This window comes from Ambystoma mexicanum, chromosome 7q (genome assembly GCF_040938575.1).
Source record: "Ambystoma mexicanum isolate Mex_15411 chromosome 7q, UKY_AmexF1_1, whole genome shotgun sequence".
Lineage (NCBI taxonomy): Eukaryota > Metazoa > Chordata > Amphibia > Caudata > Ambystomatidae > Ambystoma > Ambystoma mexicanum.
In genome coordinates, this window is record NC_090941.1 from 490,728,143 (window position 1) to 490,747,349 (window position 19,207).

Sequence of the window (19,207 nt, forward strand, 5' to 3'; positions counted from 1 at the left end):
AAGTTTAACTGGCCACCAATTCTGATTGGGTTGCTTCCAAATAATTGAATGCTGCAATGTGTCTGATTGGAGGCTGGTTGTTCATTCTCTAACGCTAGGACTTGTCCTCCAAAGTAGCGTAAAAAAAGGCTTGCCTAAGGAAGATGAATGATCTGCTGATGTACTCTATGTTCTGACAAAATGCTGCTGGAACCTCTGTGGTCCAGACCTTTCTCCAGCACCTGTGGGACTCGCTCTGGTGCGCCCTTCCTTTGACTCTGCAGGTACAGCCAGATTACTCACCTCAGAACACTAGGTCTACACAGACTAGCACAATAGCCTATGAACAGCTGTACCAGGCTCCCCTGAAATTCAATAGCGGTACATTATGTCGCAGACCTGCGACTGCTCCAACAGCCTCTTGCCTTCGTCTGAACCGCTGGGACTAACCAACAGAAGTAGCTGCACAGAGCTACAGCACCTGGTGTATCCCTAGGCTGAGAAGCATTGTCCAGGCTCCATGCCCTGTAGTCCTTGGCTAGTAGTTGGTGCTAGCACACCCCGCACTTTCTTCACTGGACTTCGAATTTGACTGCTCCTTTTCCCCATAGCTCGAGCCTCTCCATTGCGCTTTGTTGCATTGGTAAGCATTGGGTCGTTGGATAAAGATTAGCCACCACTTGACCACACCTATGACAAGTGCTGGCTCTGCCTTTAGTTTGACCACTCACTTTCCTTGTGGATTTATCCTATTGGTTAACATCAAAGAACATCAGTACTAAAATCCTGACCTGAAAACACTGCAGACATTACCCTAAAGAAATTTTGGAAACACCTAGTGACATAATCACTACCCCAAAAGAGACTATCCTACTAAATGATATTCCTGTAAAGTGTCACATAAACATTTTTGCTAACATCTATATGAAGAGTTTGATGGGCAAGAAAGTCATTTTTGATAATCCTTTTTTGCTAACCCTGTTAGCTCCTTTGCACTTTTACTGGCTTTTCAGATTCCTTGCTTTATTTTCCTGACAGGGGACAAAGGCTGCAACTGTATTTTGCTGTACTGCCAAGAAGCCGAGGTAGGAATGATATAAAAGATCTCCATATAATACCAGGGTGAGTTCACTTACCGTCCCACTAAAATAGTTAGTGTTATAGGCACGTAGCGGCTTTATACATTTTATTTGGCTGCACATTAGTGTAGGTAGCCACTTGCTCCATGAACAGGAGTAAAGTGGATACACAGGGAAAGTCCTGTGAAGTAGCCATTTTACTTGTGACTCTTTATTGTACTTTGTCATGGGGCACTGCCTTTTTGGCCATTACTGTCTATTTGGGTTCCCTCCAGAGAACACAGAGATTCCTTCGTGTGAGTGGCATCCACTTATGACTGGATGGGGATTTCCCAGACACCTTAATACACACCCCTCTACACACCCGCTATTACTGTTGCATTTAAGGGTTTGCCCAATCATGAGCCTGTGTGTTCAGAAATGTGGAATTTGAATGGTTAGTCCTGTTTGGATAGCTGCCAGAACTTGGAATACATTGGGATTGGAGGGCAAGGATAGTCCTGAGCGTGTGCGTATCTCGGGATCCCATGGCATTCCTCGGAACTTAAATGGAATCGCATCCAAGTAGCTGGAGAAGATGATGCTGTCCTGAAATTCCCTGCTGTCAACTGGGGCTGCTGCCTCCATATCTTCTTCAGGTGAGTCTCTGCTCCCCTATGTCTAGGGAATCCTGTTTTCAGCTCTTCCTCCTCTTCATTGGCAGAAAGAGTTAGATCTCCCTTGATTTTAGCCTAGTGTGTGTACCCCATTATGTTCCTGAGTCGTTTGTCTACAATTAGGACAGAAGTGGTGCCCGGCTGCCTTGCTGGAAACAGTAGTGTTCATGCTGCTACTGTTACTAGTCTGTTCTTTTGTGGTACGTTTCTACCAGGACTTCTACAGCTATCTCAACCAGTCTGCATGCTCCCCTCGGGTACTTTGTTCTCACTGGATCATTTTGTTCCCCGTTTCAAAGCATTGTGCAATCTTGCTTCAGCAGACCTCCTGTTGGCCCCTATCGTAATGGCCACCTTCCATGGACATGCTGACTTTGTTGCGGTTGCTGGAACCATCCTTCTGTGCCAGGGGCTTCATGTCTGGTCCTCTGATCTGGAGTTCGAATGAGGGTCTTGGAAATCAGATGCCTAAATTCACCTCTGCTTCCTCAACATATCAGCTACTAGTGGCTGTCTTCAGTCCTGTAGGGTGCTGTGTGCAGACCATCTACCCAGGTACCGCAACTCGGTCTGCTTCTGGATGCCTCATATTGCCCAAACTCGTGATGAGGCCCGAGACAGCACAGAGTACTTCACAATGAAGGATTTTTTAGCACATGTATCCTGATAATATGAACAGTTAGCCCCTATTAGTTTTGTGCAGTGTTATAAATAGTATTATGTGTAGGCAAACCATACCCTGTGACATGAATGGTAAGCTTTTCAGAAATCCTTCAAGGTATTGCTTAAAAACCAAATATAAGGTGAAAGTGGGAATCGACATGTTTCCTTCCATAACAGTCCGTTTATTAGGACTCTATGGTGTGTGTAATCTGTTGTCCTAAAATGCTGGTGTCTCCGATCAATGGCTCATGGAGTGAAAAGTTCACCTGCTATTAAAATGCGAGGACCTCGGTTTTCGAAGCAATAGTTTTGCGAGTTTAGCTGCTGTGTGGAGGGATTTATTTTAAGTTTACTTATATTCGTCATGTTTTGCAGACCCATCTTTTCACTGTATTGTTGACCTTACACCATTGTCCAAACATTGACCAGTAATTTCTACCCCTGGTATTGCCTTGAGATGACAGACCGCTCTCCATGTTCAATATATTAGCCCAAGACTATGCTCTTTAATGCATGCAAAGATAATTTATGAAGCTGTTTGAGCAGCAGCTGGCACTGCCTGATTTCAATGGACTAGTGGACAGGTAATACATCACATTACTCAGCGGGGTCCTTATCACCTATTACTACCCTCATTCACACATTCTGATTGGCCAATCACTTATGTCTGTGTTCAGAAATGACTTAATAAATACAGTTGAATATTATATTTGTTAGTCTTGTGAAGTCTAAAAGTGATGTTGTATAGTATGATGACCAATTTGTAAAGTTTTACTTGAGCAGTCACCAGTGTGGCAGGCTATCCAGTCCAGTAACAGCATACTGGCAGAGTAAATAGTCCAAGCAAAGAGAAGGGTCAAAGAGTAATAGAACAGTTTCCAATGGATACATCATGCCACGTTGGTGAGATTGCGATTAGCACCTGTGGCAAGTGGCAGAATGCCAATTGTTAAGACAGATTTCTGAATTCTGACCTGGTGGGCAGAGGTTCAGAAGGCCAGACTAGTTTTTTGGAACAGGGTAACCTTCTGGACAAGCCAGACCAATCAGGGTAGCATTGGCAGCAGTCAAGACTAGGTCTCAGGAGGGGTGAGGGTGATTGAAAGTCCACAATGAGCGCAGACAGTAAACAAAACCACAAATTACTCTGTCAGGTGTATAGATCAAAAATACATATACATTTATTAAAGGCCTTTTAAGTCGAACACAAAGTGAAATCACAGTAATATTAACCAACTAACACAACACTAACTAGGAAACATATATACAGTAACCAGTGGCCTAAAGTGATATTCAACAAGTAGAAATCCACAACCTTGAACAGAAAGGGGTCATACAGATTGAATATACTTTAGGCGGGAATAATGGTAGCTCAGGCTACGTGAACAAAGAGAAAATGGCACTCAGGGGACACTCATGCGTAAAAGTCTATGGATGCACCAAGGGCCACCGGTAAGTGATGCAAGTACTCACGACCCTCAAGGCACTCAAGAACAAACTTCACCAGTCAAGTCTTGTTCCCTTGCGGGTTGGTGTCCAGCAGTTGCACGTATCTCCGGCTTTCAGGGGCTGCGTTCCGGGACCTTATTACATGGCAGGACAGTGTTGATGTCTCTGCTTCTGGTGAAGGTATCAGGCCAGTTTCATTGCAGCTCGTCTTAGGGCACAGGGGGAGGAGGGAAGGGACACAGCATCAAGGCATCCACGAAGCTTGTTCCCACAACGGGGCAACGCGGGTACCACTTATGCTCAGGTTCGGGTGGTCTATCCTAATTCCAGACCTAGGAATGCTAGGTGTACGAAACTCGGCGGGAAAGTGCCTTCTACCATCTCAGGTCAAAACTCGAGACGGCAGCGGTTCCAAGGCAAAGCTCTCCTACAAGCTGGTCAGTTCACTGGACGGTCCAGGAACACTTCCGAGTAGGCTTGTTTGCAGGTGAAGCAGGAGGTGCCCAATTTAGTTAGTCCCACTACTCCAACGGGTCGAAGCGCCCTTGCAAGCCTTCTATGATTGAAAAGAGAAACAGGCTCCGACGGGACAACAGCGGGGTCAGGGTGCCAAACCTTCCAGCGGGTCACCAACGGTTGCACGGATCTGCTTCTTCGGTTCAGGATACTTGGCTCCTTTACTAAGTTCGGTGTGAATTCAGAAGATCGACCTGAAATGGGTGTAAGGTGCCTTCTCTTATCCGAAATCTCATTCGCTCCAAAACTAAGAGAAACCAATAAGAGATCTGCTCACATTCAGCCATCCCAGATGTGGACCAATCACAGACCTTGGTGGTCCCAGTCATTGCCAGCACACCAGACATCCTGGCACCCAGGTTGTGTATTGGAACTAGACAGCTCCAGCCCACATCCTGGGCGCGCACACACACAAGACATGCAGAAGCACGCAAAAGCTTCTTTGCACAAGGCTCTGCATGACCAAATAAGGAAATTCCTGGGTCTGCTCGACCTGGGGAAGGCAAAGGGACAAAATGGCCAAAGGACAGAACAAAGGACCTATTGGCATGGCCATTTTAGGCACTGGCCACTGTCCTGAGCCAAACGCGGTTTGGACCATAGAAAAGAGTCACACATGCTTTAAATGTAACTGCTGGCACCAGCTATGGCCTGGACACAATTGTACATTCACCAAAAATCCTTCTAGGGTGTCTAGGGCCTTAAAAAATGAAGATACATTGTGCACTGATAAAATGTTGCTAAGAAATAGCAACAAAGTGAAAGACTACGTCTCCCAGTGCTGACAGTCTGAAGGGCATGTCAGTTTACCCATAACAAAATGAGCAAAAGCCACAGCGGAGTACAGCAGAAGGCTGGTCTCCACTGGAGAAAGTCAGGCTAGGATGGTTAGACAACAGCAAAAAGTTGGGGGGTTCACAACTGGAGGGAAAATTACCCATAAATGGAAATCTTTCCCAACACCAATGACCAACCAATTTATGGACAAACGCTTGAACAAGTGTGTGTTCATAAAAGAATATGAAACCCCTCTGAAATATGGACACCACAGGCAATTGTTGTGTGGCGGCAGGAGTGAAAAGAAAACCAGGTGAACCAGAATGACCTTTTTTTGCAACCCTGTTATATGAAGCGGGGGACTATGGACGGGGAGAGCGAAAGAGGCCTGCAGAAGGGGATGGGGAGAGGGAGGAGGTGAAGAAGGAGAACGAGGGGAGGGAAGAGGAGGTAGTAGCCTAGTTTCTAAATGCATCAGAGATAGACTTTCCACATTGCTATGACGGTGTACTTCAGAATGTTGGAACATAAGCTTTCAGATAAAGCCTGTGTTCTAAACTGGCTGACTCCCCCTGAACAGGAAGGTGCCAAATGATTTGAAATATTGTGCAAAATCTATTTTGACGTTTCCTCCTCTAGCCAGGCCTACAAAATAGAGGAGTAACATTGGATTACAAAAGTAATAACGTCATACTAATTAAAAAACAGCTTTGCCAAACAATCATTTTCTTTGGACTTGCTCTCCGCTTAGATGAGGCATTGAAAAAGTAGTCAAGGTGTGCTTTATTGGTACTGTATACAAAAAGAAACCAAAAGAGAAAGCAGTTGACAGAGATGTGACGTTAGTAGTATTCATTAATATTACCTTTGTAACCAAGAGTTGTTGTCATGGTGCATACTCTCAAACATCTGGACCTGACGGGCCTACCCCAGTTACTGGCACCCATAAGGGCTTATAAAGCCCCAAAAGGTTGTCTTCCTGCACTCAGTCCTGCCGCCGTTGGCGCCAGGCTCATAATATTCTATCTGGTGGTAAACTGCATGGGACTACATACAGCCCAGCCTAATGGGGCTGAGCCTTCCAGCCTACGCTGGGTGTGGCTGAGGGACTACTTTACATGAGATTGCAGGATGAGGCTGGAGGGACTACTTTACCTGGAACTTCTTGCAAGGCTATTTAAACCACACCCTACATACAGAACACGCTTCGCGTTATTCTGCACTCCTGCAGCGTAACGCTCACTGTGTCTGCTTAGTTCCAGTACCCGAACTTCAACAGCCACGCCTGTCCTGGGATCACGATCCATCGGCACCTGAGAAGAAGGGAAAGGAAGGAACAGGAATTAGTACAGCAATTGAGGCCTTACCTGAAGCATTCCATCCGAAAAGCCGCGCCTTCAGCTGCTTTCCAGATCGTCGCACCTGCAGAAAAGAAGGCATCTGCATAAATAGCCAATACTCACCCGGAGACTGCTTTCTTCAAGGATTTCATTGAAGCGGTTCATCCAATCACTGCTCCGGAGCCGTGCCGCACCGTCATTAGAGAAAAGGAAAAGATCAGCAGGTTAGTTGCGCACGGGAAAGAAACCATTTATAAAGACATTCAGTGCCACGCACTCGCGCTAATACTCACCTGCAGGAAATCTGCTCAGCGTCGTAGGAAGAGGCAAATCTTCATCTGAAAACCGCCCAAGGCCGCGTCTGAAAGAAAAGAGAAACAAAAGTCAAAACTTGGGCAATAAGGACATTAAGCAACTATAGCAAGCATCTATTGGCATAGAGACTTACCTGCTGAGTCAAGCTATTCAAGACTCCGCTACAGCCCCGCAGGATCAGTGAAGTAACTTGATCCAGGGAAAGACTGAACATATCGCGCCCCTGCTAGAGATCGCAGGACGGAGAGCCCACCATTAAAAAAAACCCAAGGTGAGGCAGAAGGAGAGTGGGGGCATTAGGAGGTTACGGGAGGTGGTAGCCAAACCCGCTCCTCACGGCTGGCTAATATCTTGTTTCGACATTTTAGGCAAACGCTTCCTGTGAAGTGATAGTGAGGGAGAAGACGTGTGCAAGCATCATCACTCAGCCCCGTGCAACGCCAGTGCAGACATCATTCGTGCAGCTTCGTGCGACACCCCCATGGAGACCAGGTGAGCGTGCCAGTTGTGGCACACTTCTGTGATCTCAGAATACTTCGCAAGATCCCCAGAGTTATAATTCTGTACACTACCGGCTCCAGCATTTCACTTCTTGGTACCTTAATTAGATATAAATATCCTGTTTCTCCAGTTTGTGACGATATCAATACTCTAGAAACAATTGAAGACCAATATCGAATTATTTGTGTGTATCCTCTGACTGTGACCAGACTTGAATATTGTATATTAGCACCTGGATAGGTATGAGAAACAAATCAGATTGCTCAGATCACTGGCTTTACCAGCCGTTGGCTCCCTGCACCCTCCTACCCACTTCACCTACACCCTTTGCACCACCCTGTACTTGCTCCACAATCCCCCCACATCAATGTCTCACATGAAGCATCACACCATGATGTCCCGCCTCATTTTTTTTTTTGTGTATGGTTTTATTAAACCTTTACAAAGAAAGAAAAAGAAATAAGAACAGTAGAACAAGGAAAAAAATGTACAATACATAAAAAATAAATCATATACAGTTAATGTGTTGGCATACAGTATACACATTAAAATCACTTAGAATACTAGCAATTAATAGCTAGAGAAAGCCTATATATTTGTACACAGCAACAAGCAGTTAAAGGATAGTTCCGGGACTTTTTTTTTATTGTCCCTACGGGTCGGCCATGTGCTTGTAAGCATAAATCGGTAGATCGTAGGAAACTTTCCTATGGACCTTACCCGACTTTTCGCCCATTATCGCACTCGAAATCAGCCTCCATTTTGTGATAATCCTATCATTTCGCCCCATCGACCTGGCTCACCTGCCTTTGCGGCACTAAATCAAATCCCCCGCCCCTGAGCCTGACATCAGCAGACGCGTACTGCCCATTTCAAGCACGTCTCGTGTCAACAATCGCTGCGCCTCAGCTATTGACGTGTTGCCATGGAAATGGCAGGACGCCTCTTTCCCCAATAAGTATAAACAGACCGTTTCACAACATACAGCAGCAGAATTTCGATTCCATTCCTCTCTCTGTGTTACTTTGAGTATTCTGTGACTCGTTTCAGTGCTCTGGTCAGCTACCTTCGCCGCTTGTAGCCCGTGTGAACACCTGTACCATCTCTGTAAATTATTTTACTATCTTTACCGCACAATGGCCACAATAATGCCGTATATGTACGAGCCCGAGTACACCGAGGAGGAACTACTGGAAAGGCAAGCACGCGAAAACGATGGGGATTCGGACGGCAGTTGGGAGGACCAGTCAACGGATGAAGAGCCTGGACCATGTCGCATGGACGGCGTCTCCACCTGGTGCACGTGCAATCGGTGCGAGCTAATGCCAACTGAGGAGGAGAACTGCTGCTGCCGTGAAAATTCCGGGTGCTTGGCCTACATTTCGGAAAGCGAGCAAAGTCTGCAGGAAGGCGAGCAAAGTCCGCAATGCATCACCGAGCTGCCAGAGTTCAGGGAAGCCTGCCTCTCACGGACAGTGTTGAGGATGATGATGGTGCTTATGCACGAACTTCGTGGCACTGTTCGTCCGCGTAATCCGAGTAACGAGTAAGTATACTCTGTTTGTGATGTCAGTGATGCCACCACTATTTCATGGTCGTCTCCCACATATAAAATTACATTTACATATCATTCGAACGCATGTAAATTGGTTCCATATAGTGCATTTTCTAGATATAATTTTTTTCTAAGAAAAATGACATGTGTTACCTGAATCGACATTGATAAGAAAGTTTGGTCAGTTTAATACAGTTTGCATCTTTTTTTTTCACAGGTGGTACAGGCTGGTGGCCTATCGTTGCTTCACTTGGTGGCTTCACGGGAGGCTCGGACACCCCGTTCGGAGAGTAATACCTGCCTGTGCGGTACTTGCCATTAGACAACATTTCCCCAGTGACAGTCGACAATACAGCGGATTTTCCCTCGATGTGCTGCAACCTCAACTTTACAATGTGTAATGTTTATTATTTATGTTTAATTAAAATCTAAAATAAAGCCCAACATATATTTTAACAATGGTTGTTTTGATTTTTTAAATGAATCTAGTGTATATTCTCCTGGGAGGGTGAGGTATTTATGAACTCACCCCCCTGCCTTCCATGTAGTAGATCCTGCAGCCATCCTCTTACATTCAGTTAGATGGCCTCTCCTTGGTGAGGCCCTGCGGCAAACGGGTCTTGTCTGCACGACCACCGCCCCGATCCACCCCCCGCCCTATCAAAGGCAGTTCGCACCAGGGTACTTGCGCTGCTGGCAAGTGGAGCTGTCAGGGAGCGATAAAGGCCAAGAGGTGCCAAAGACCATGTACACTTCAAAGTGGTCTATAGAGCATGGGTTGTTGTTCCCATGTCTACCTCCAGACCCCGTGTCTCCTGCCAAGCATCCCCCCTCACGCTGGACGCCCCCCTGCAATCCACATAAGTGTGTCTCCTTTCACGAGTCTTCCTGTGTCTTGTCTGCACGACCACCGCCCCGATCCACCCCCCCGCCCTATCAAAGGCAGTTCGCACCAGGGTACTTGCGCTGCTGGCAAGTGGAGCTGTCAGGGAGCGATAAAGGCCAAGAGGTGCCAAAGACCATGTACACTTCAAAGTGGTCTATAGAGCATGGGTTGTTGTTCCCATGTCTACCTCCAGACCCCGTGTCTCCTGCCAAGCATCCCCCCCTCACGCTGGACGCCCCCCTGCAATCCACATAAGTGTGTCTCCATTCACGAGTCTTCCTGTGTCTTGTCTGCACGACCACCGCCCCGATCCACCCCCCCCGCCCTATCAAAGGCAGTTCGCACCAGGGTACTTGCGCTGCTGGCAAGTGGAGCTGTCAGGGAGCGATAAAGGCCAAGAGGTGCCAAAGACCATGTACACTTCAAAGTGGTCTATAGAGCATGGGTTGTTGTTCCCATGTCTACCTCCAGACCCCGTGTCTCCTGCCAAGCATCCCCCCTCACGCTGGACGCCCCCCTGCAATCCGCATAATGCCACGACATATACACGTCATTCATTCACAAACACACCCTGTTTCGAATTCTTTATAACCCATTTCATATTTCTAATGAGAACTTCTTTGCGCTTTGCTAGTCAACCCGTGAAGGTGCTGGTTATCTGCTCTTCGTCTCTGTGAACTTCCGTGACCACTTTGAGCAAACTCGTCAGTTTGCAACCTGTGAACTGCTCCCTGTTCTACGACAAGAAACTACTCTGATCCCTGCATCTAACTGTTTGTTCGTCAAGGTAAGTCCATGTACCATAATCATTTTGCGTCCAATTTTTTAATTTATATCTATTTGCTAGTAGTCATCAAATTGCATCCATGTTTTCTTTTCGTTCACGACAGTACATGCAAGGAACTAGTCACATGTTCTGAGTTTAGTCAAATTACTTTTTCTATTTTTTGAAAGTTATTGAAATACTTATCCGCATGTGAATAACGTGTATAGTTCCAAGAACCAAAACGGACCTTGCATTGAACCTTTTATGTGTCATTTAATGTTTTAACACATTGGTATTCATAGAGAATTGTTGATCTTTACTTTTCAGAACTTTCCATAATGCCTGCCTGTTCCATTGGCGGTTGCCCTTCGAAGACCCATAACAAATCTGAAGGTACTATAATGCATGTTTTCCCTAAGACAATAGATCAGATAAGAGAATGGGTCCGATATTGCGGATATCCAGCCTCTGAGCTAGAAAGTAGAGTCCTAGAAGTCTTTGCGGACAAGAGGGGTGATCGATACCGCATCTGCAGCAGGCACTTTAGCCCAGACATGTACTCCACATCATTGCTAATAAAGAAGAAAACACCGCGAGCGAGGCGAAAATTGCTCTCAACCGCTATTCCCACTCTATTCGTCCACATCCCTCCACTGGTGAGTCAAGTTTACGTATTTGTCTCTCGGCCTTGCGGTAGTGTGTAGCATTAGCTAACAATAATTTCCCCATTTATGTATCCACTCAATATGAAGGCGGAAGATTCTCCATCCGTGTCGTTATTGCAGTCATCAGCCACTTCAAGCGCCTATCGGGTAATCTTACTTAGCTATTCTGACACTGACTTGTTTTAGGCATGTAAATCAATAGTTTTAATTGATCGTGTAATTATTTTACCTAATGGTACACCACAGTACTCGTCCTCTAGTCTTTGTTTTCAGTTATAATTATTGTTATCCAAAATAATGCAAGTACTGTCTTTCAGGGAGATGCTGAGGAGTCCAACGCATTGACGACAACCGTAGATGTCACTCAGATGCTCGAGGTACGTTTCCGGACAGTTCCATTGATGGAGATCATCAGATCTTGCATTCTTGTAGCGTGATTGTTACACACAATGTTTCTTTCGTTTTTAGCCATTGATATGTCCTTCTGTCGTCGCCCTCGTATGTGTCTTCTTTTTTCAATATTGTGTTCATTACTAATGAAAGTCCTATGTTTCAGGGAGTCGATGGAGCATTAGTCCAAGAAGAAGGGGGAGCATGCAGTTACGGGTCGGCGCAACAGCTTGCAGAAGTGTGCACCGCAGTTACAGCGTCCCTTGATGTTCTTATGCATTTCGAGGTATGGATACTGACAGATCAATCATGCGAGATCAAATGACGTGATTACATCTGCTATACTTCCTTCTTTATTAACGCAAGTACTATGTTTCAGGGAGCTGACGGAGCTTCTTCAACAAGAACATCACCCCTAGTAGTTGATGCAGATCTCTGGGTGGTGACACTTCCAACGATGGAGCAAATCGAATCATATTTAGATATCCATTATTTATTTTAGACAACTGATCATTTGTGCAGGTCTATTTAGATGAGCCGTTGACGCCTGCAGAAAGTTTGTTCTTTTAAACAAAATAGAAAACCATACTAATGCAATTACTGTGTTTCAGGGAGTTGCTGAAGCGTCATCTTCAATAATATCATCAATGGAAGTCTATGCGGAGCCCGAGGTATGGATCTTGACAGTTCAATCTAACTAGATCAACAATGTGTGAACTATTGTCGTTTGAATGTTCTACACAATGCGTTCATTCGTGTTTTGCTATTGAGATGTACGTATGGGTATTGGTCCCCAAGTACATTTTGTGTTTTCAATATTATTATACATACTAATGAAAGTTCTATGTTTCAGGGAGTCGATGGAGCCTCAGTGAGTGATGGATGTGCTTATCATGAAAATATAGTCGTTGCAGCGCGAGAGGAAGTGGAGACATGCACACACGAGTCGGAGCAACAGCGTCCAGATGTTGAAGTTCGAGGCAAGAAAGTTTCAAAGAAAAGAAAGCAAAAGAAGGTTAGTGTCCTGTTCACTATATTATGTTGTCTTTCACTGTCAATAGTTCAATACTGTAAGTTGTGTTTAAACTGAACATCCCTTTTCTAATCTGTCCTCTAGTTGCGAGTGGGTGTAAGAACTAGATCTACACAGACAGTGAAGCGAACGAGAGATGTTGCTTGTCAAACCTTTTGGCAGGGACTTGAGACTGGAGATGCATCGTGCCAATGGGAAGAATATGAAGTGATTGACAACGGAGCTATACCACCACCAGCCATTGATAGTGAATGTCCTCCTGGTAGTTTGGATGCAGTCGGAGATCAATTCACAGAATCCACACCCGCAAAAAATAAGAGCGCGCGAAAGTTGAAGACATTGTTTTTTTCTCCCATCTCCGGACAAGGAACAGATGTTGCAATGGAAGAGAATGAAGTGGACGACAATGAAACACCATCAATATCACTCAGCATAGCGGAAGACGATATCAGAGATTGTACCTTTCATGCGAGTGACATGTCCTCAACGTTACAGGCCGAACCAGCTGGGATGCAGAGTGACAGTATAAGGAAAGAGGCCAAATTCATTGTATTCGATAGCTGTTTGATGGATATTATTATGATGATGAAATGTGGGCATTGGGTTGGTGGGGAAGTATGTGGGGAGCCATTGATTAATGTGACTCGTGCAATTCGAGGCACTAACCTTAAAATACATGCCACCTGTACACAATATCATCCGTTCGCATGGTCTGCACAACCCATGCTGGGGCAACTGCCAGCAGGCAATCTACTTTGTGCAGCGGCCGCACTTTTTAGTGGTTCAAGTTTTAAAAAGTTACAGTATTTCTTTCAGTTTGTGGGAATCCATTTCATTGCGAAAAGTCAGTTCTACAAATACCAAACCGATTATCTATTTCCAGCCATCAGCGAAGCTTGGAGAATGGAAAAAATGTCAATGGAAAGTACATTCGCGGGCAAACGCTTCAGGCTAGCCGGTGATGGACAGTGCGACAGCCCAGGATTTTCAGCCAAGTACTGCACCTACCACTTTCAGGACATGGAAAGTAAGAAAATTGTGAGTTCGGTGGTCGTGCAGGTGTCACAAAGTACATCCTCAGTGGCCATGGAGAAAGTTGGCTTTGTAGCATCATTGCAAGAACTACAATCGCGGGGAATGGTGATCGACCTGATAGCCACGGACAGACACGTTTCAATTGCCAAGACAATGAGAGAAGAGTACAAAAATATAAATCACCAATTTGACGTATGGCATCTTGCAAAAACAATCAATAAAAAATTGTCGGCTGCAGGAAAAAAAAAAGATATGCAAGGTATTTCACAGTGGTCCAAGTCAATCAGCAACCATCTTTGGTGGAGCTCAAAAACATGTGAAGGGTCGTTGGAAATTCTACTGGAAAAATGGCGGTCAGTAATGTTGCACTGTAGCAACGTACATCGATGGTCGACAAATGAGCATTTCCACAAATGTGAACATGGCCATTTGTCCACAGAGGAGGCACGGAAGAAGAAGTGGTTGATTCCTTCATCACCCACTCACAAGGCCATTGAAAAGATTGTATTTGATAAAACTATAACAAGAGATTTGAGGGGACTCACGGAATTCTGCCACACAGGAGATTTGGAGGTGTTCCACAATATGTGCCTAAAGTACAGGCCCAAAAGATTGCATTTTGGCATGGAAGGCATGATAAATCGGACTCTTCTAGCGGTCTTGGCACATAACCATAATGTTGGCCGTCAACAAAGTAGGACGACCGGAACTTTAGGGATGCTTCGCTACAATAAGGCCTTCACTAAAAGAAGTAAACAATGGGTGATCAAACCAGTGTTTGAGGATATGCAATATGAGTTTATTGAGAGACTTATCGTAGATGTCCTCGATAGGCACATACATGGAGTGGTGAACGAACCTATGCAGGGGACAACTGCATTGCCACCCAACATTGCCTCTGTTCCATGTCCACCTAAAGCAGAGCTCATTGAGAAATACACATCACGGTTTAAATGATTGTAATTTGATTGCCTGTTCTCTCGAGTCTCCTCATGTTGCAGGCCCAAACTAGAAATGTGTGCTCGCTCAAAGTGAAGGTCAGCTGCTTTGATGTTTTGCTCGGGTGGCGGAACGGCCCACGACCCAGTATAATGTTCTATTGTGATTTGACCTTGACAGGCCGGGACCATCCCGAAAGACTAAGAAAAGATAATGAATAAAATTTCAGAAACGAAACGATGAGCCACGTTCATTAGAAGAAGTAACGTCGGCAAAGAAGGAGTGGTGTTTCGGGTCTGCCCTACACAGAGACACAATGGAAAATGCAAATATAATGTAAGTAACTTTTGATGAGTTTATACCGCAATTTCATTACTATACAGTGGCTTTAAAGACGGGTTCAGTTGTACTTGTTCGTTCTATGTGGCATATTGTTTTCTACCGCGCACTATCTTGAGGAGAAACATCTGCTTTTACTGAAGTACCTCAAAACCTTCCTCTTTGCTTCTGCTTTCTCTCTCCCTCTCCCCTGCTACAACTGGTCCACTGTCTGCGACCTCGGTCCTGGGCCCTTCCACTCTCCACCTGCACTGCCTCCCTGTCAACCCCTGCACTGGGGGACTGTCTCAGTATCCTACAGCCCCCCCCTTCCCAGCACTTGTTCTGCATTTACCTTGCACTTGCCACCAGCTGGCCCTATTTATTTATTATTTTATGCTACTTACCTTGTACTCCACTCCCCCCCCCCTCCATGCCTCGCCACGCCTTTAAACACTTGTGTACACCCAGTAGCGCTGTCCTCGCTATGAAATGAATAATTTTAATTTAATAAGGATCTGATGGTGAGACTAATTTCATTTTTTATGTTTTTAGGTACATCATTCACTACTGTCTGTGTCACGAGTACGTTACCACCCTGACCATTTTATGGGACGATCGCCAAGTACAAGTATGCCCTTACGCGGTACTAACGGTTAGATGCAACATACCTACCGTTGTGGTGGCCTAGTGCCTCGTTGTTGGAACAGCCATGCGATTATCAGTGCGACCGAAGAGCTTATTTTTATCGTAAACCAACACCCTGTGTACTGCACACGAACATCGCTTCCCTCAAGACGAACTAATTTGGATCGAGAGCAAAGAAAAATGCAAATCGCTGAATATTCTCTAAACATTTGATGTCCAATAAATGTACTTTGCAAAATGTACAATCTTGCCGTTTGCTTTTAAACCACGGTTTCACATTCCGAATTGTGGCGCTGTATTGTGAGATGCTCTAAGACCCTGTGTACAGCAAAGGACCATCGCGTTCCTCAATACGAACTTTTTGGAACATGAGCAAATAAAAATGCAAATCGCTGAATATTCTCTAAACATTTGATGTCAAATAAATGTACTTTACCACATTTACAATCTTGCGGTTTGATTTCAAAGTACAGTTTCATATTCCGAATTGTGGTGCGCTGTATTGTGAGCTGATCTGTGTTGATTTCCGGGGTCTGTGTGGAGTCGCGTAGAAGACGCCTGGGCGCGTTTGCCTACGCAGCTCAGTCACGTCACGGATAGAGGCGGGGAATATGAATGTTTTGATAAAGTCTGTTTCAGGGGCGGGGGATTTGATTTAGTGCCGCAAAGGCAGGTGAGCCAGGTCGATGGGGCGAAATGATAGGATTATCACAAAATGGAGGCTGATTTCGAGTGCGATAATGGGCGAAAAGTCGGGTAAGGTCCATAGGAAAGTTTCCTACGATCTACCGATTTATGCTTACAAGCACATGGCCGACCCGTAGGGACAATAAAAAAAAAGTCCCGGAACTATCCTTTAATCACATAAGGTCCAAATGGAGATTACGAATTAAGCCAGACAAAGCCAAACCCTCGCGCATAGATTGGATGCACAGACAGCGTTGCCATACCAGTTCAATTGATAAGCCCGAGTATAGAGATTTTAGTGTACTCAAACAAGAATCTCTGAGGGCCTTAAGTTGTGTGCAGAACAGGATGAGATGTTTAGCTGTTTCGGGGACTAAATGGCAAAATCTGCAGAGACTGTCTGCCACCAAAATCTGTTTCCATCTCAATTTAGTGTCCAGTGTTGGAAGGACATTCCAGCGCAATCTGAGTAGGACTTGTCGATGATCCCGATTAGGGAAGATCGTGAGAATTAGAGAAGGGGTACCTCTTTTTCTTATGTTCATGTGCTAAATGAAGAATAGAGCTATATGAGTGAAAAGAGTCCGTAGTAAGGCACCAATCGTAGTCCCACAATTTCTTTGTAGTTTTTGTAGGGTTTGTTGATGACTGTTCTAAATCTGAACCAATGTTACAAAGAATAATTTCACACAACTTGCAAGTTTAGATAAGAAGCCAGATCGATGAATATTATTCCCAACAAGTTCATATAAGGTGTTGGGTGTGGGTACCTTGAGTTTAGCGTAGAGCGTAAGCATCCTCCAATAGACTCGAGATTTTAAAGCGATGTAGCCTAGCTCATATCGGATCGCAGCCAAAGGGACCTTATTAGGGAGAATTTAAACCCGTCTCCAGATGTCACCTTCAGTCGCATCGAGTTTGGCGATAGTTAACCCTGTGCATAGCTCCAAACCATATGTCGATTTCAGAGCTATTTTACCCTAAAAAAAAAAGATGATCTAATAGAGAATAGGCCATGTTTGCGATTGAGTTTAAGGATCTGCCTCGCAAGTACCTTAGCTTTATTCAGGAGTAGGTTTATCTGCCCTTTCGAGCCTCTACTAGCCCCGACATAATAGCCAAGGTAGGTAAAGCAGGTGGAGATAGTTACTCTTATGCCCCCCAAGTTCCAAGAATTGGTTTTCTTCCTGCAAGGACCTTTCGATAAAGTGAGGATTTTAGTTTTAACAGGGTTAATATTCAAGTCATTTAACTTAACACATCTAGCAGACGCTGTAGCCCCACCTTAGTTAGGTCAAATAATAAAAAATCATCCGCATAGGCCAACCAAATAAGCTTCACAGAGCCAGGTCTTGGTGCTAGGAGACCCTCCTTAAGTAGGTGTTCTGCTGCGTCAGAAACATATTGATTAAACACCCATGGGGCTAAGACGCACTCCTGTCTCACCCCAGGAAATGTGCGGACCATAGCTGACATGTCCCCCTTTTGATTTAGCCGTATTCTTACGTCCGAGTTGTTAAAAACCTGCTCCAAAAGGCTCAATAGTCCCCTCAGTAAACCCCAGGAAGCAAATTTGCACCATAGCCTGTTTCGGTCAACGCAGTCAAAGGCTGCCGAGAGATCCATAGAGGCCATAAAGGTAGGGCCTCTAGCAGAAGTCAGGCAGCCTCCTGAATGCACTCACTATCCCATTAATATTTGTGGAATGGGATTTCCGAAGTCCCGTTTGGAAAGGACTCAAGGGATTGCTGTTTTTTTCCCAGTCCTTTAAGTGTGAAAGAAGTAAGGCAGAGAAGATTTTGCAGTCTGCGTCAATTAATGCAATAGGGCGATCATTTTTTGGGTCGGACCTACTGCCACATTTGAGAATTGGAATCGCATGTGCAGAGGACCAAGAGATTGGGCAAACCCCAGATTGGAGGATGTCTCGAAACTCAATGCACAGGAGATTGGCCCAAAGATTAGGATCAGCTTTAAAGGTGTTGTTGGTTAGCCCATTTGGGCCGGGGGCTCTAGATCTTTTACACTTTAGGATTAGGTCTAGTACCGTATCAATCTCAATGGGGGGGGTTCCCATTTAGGAATAGGGCCTAAAGTAGCGAATCCGTTGGAATATAAATCCTACCAGCCTTGTTCCGCGATTGGGTTTAATGGGGCAATAGCTGGATTACTGTATTGTCCATTAACAATTGACCAGAAGGCTTCCACATAAGCCTTCATAATAACCTGGAGCATTAGTTCAGAATCCTGTTGCAGTAACTGATGTTTAATTGTTTTGCAATAATTTTTATAGCCTTGTTTGACCTTTCTAATGAGACCTAAGCGTACGGTCATATCAAGGTTTGCTAATCGAAGACTCCTAAGGTTTTTATTTTTAGTGGGTGGATTTTGCTAATGCCAGGTCAGAGTTATAGCAGTGGGTGTGCCTACTAGCTGGAGTTGGCCATGCGGAGCGATTACCCAAATCATCTGTCGCTGCTCGTACAAGAGATGTAACCGTTGCAGTATTGAAAGTTGCCATTTTCCAGTCGTATGTAGTCTGGTTGAGCATAGCCCTCAGGTTAAGGTTCAGGGTGTCGATATTTTTAGGTGACCACAGAACCGCAGAACCAGATGAATTGGATGTAACCATAAGATGGGACCGATAGGACCCCTGGGGATGGCAAATATTAAATATTGCCGTTAGAATGCTGTGATCACTCCAGGTATTCATATGAATTTCAAACTGCGAGCAACTTGTACAAGAGTATTCATCCACAAAGATGTAGTCAAGCATAGAGGAGGAATGACCACGCCATCAGGTATGCCAAGTGGGATTTTCAAGTAGGGATTGTGAGTGACCTAACAGAGGTTGTAGGCCTATGTTACCCAACCCAGTATACCAAGTGTAGCCATCCTGTTTCTTCCTTGTATAGCACAAGTTGGACATATTCATCTCATAGATATCCCATGGTGAGTACTCAAATATACAATCACAGTTTAAATCCTCAGCTAGTAGGACATGTCCTGA

General features: G+C 45.0%; 1 protein-coding gene across 5 annotated transcripts in view; it reads left to right on the forward strand.

The window, feature by feature from the left end:
- RCBTB1 (RCC1 and BTB domain containing protein 1) overlaps positions 1–19,207 on the forward strand; it is a 765,714-nt gene that overhangs the window by 373,079 nt on the left and 373,428 nt on the right. The window lies entirely within an intron of this gene.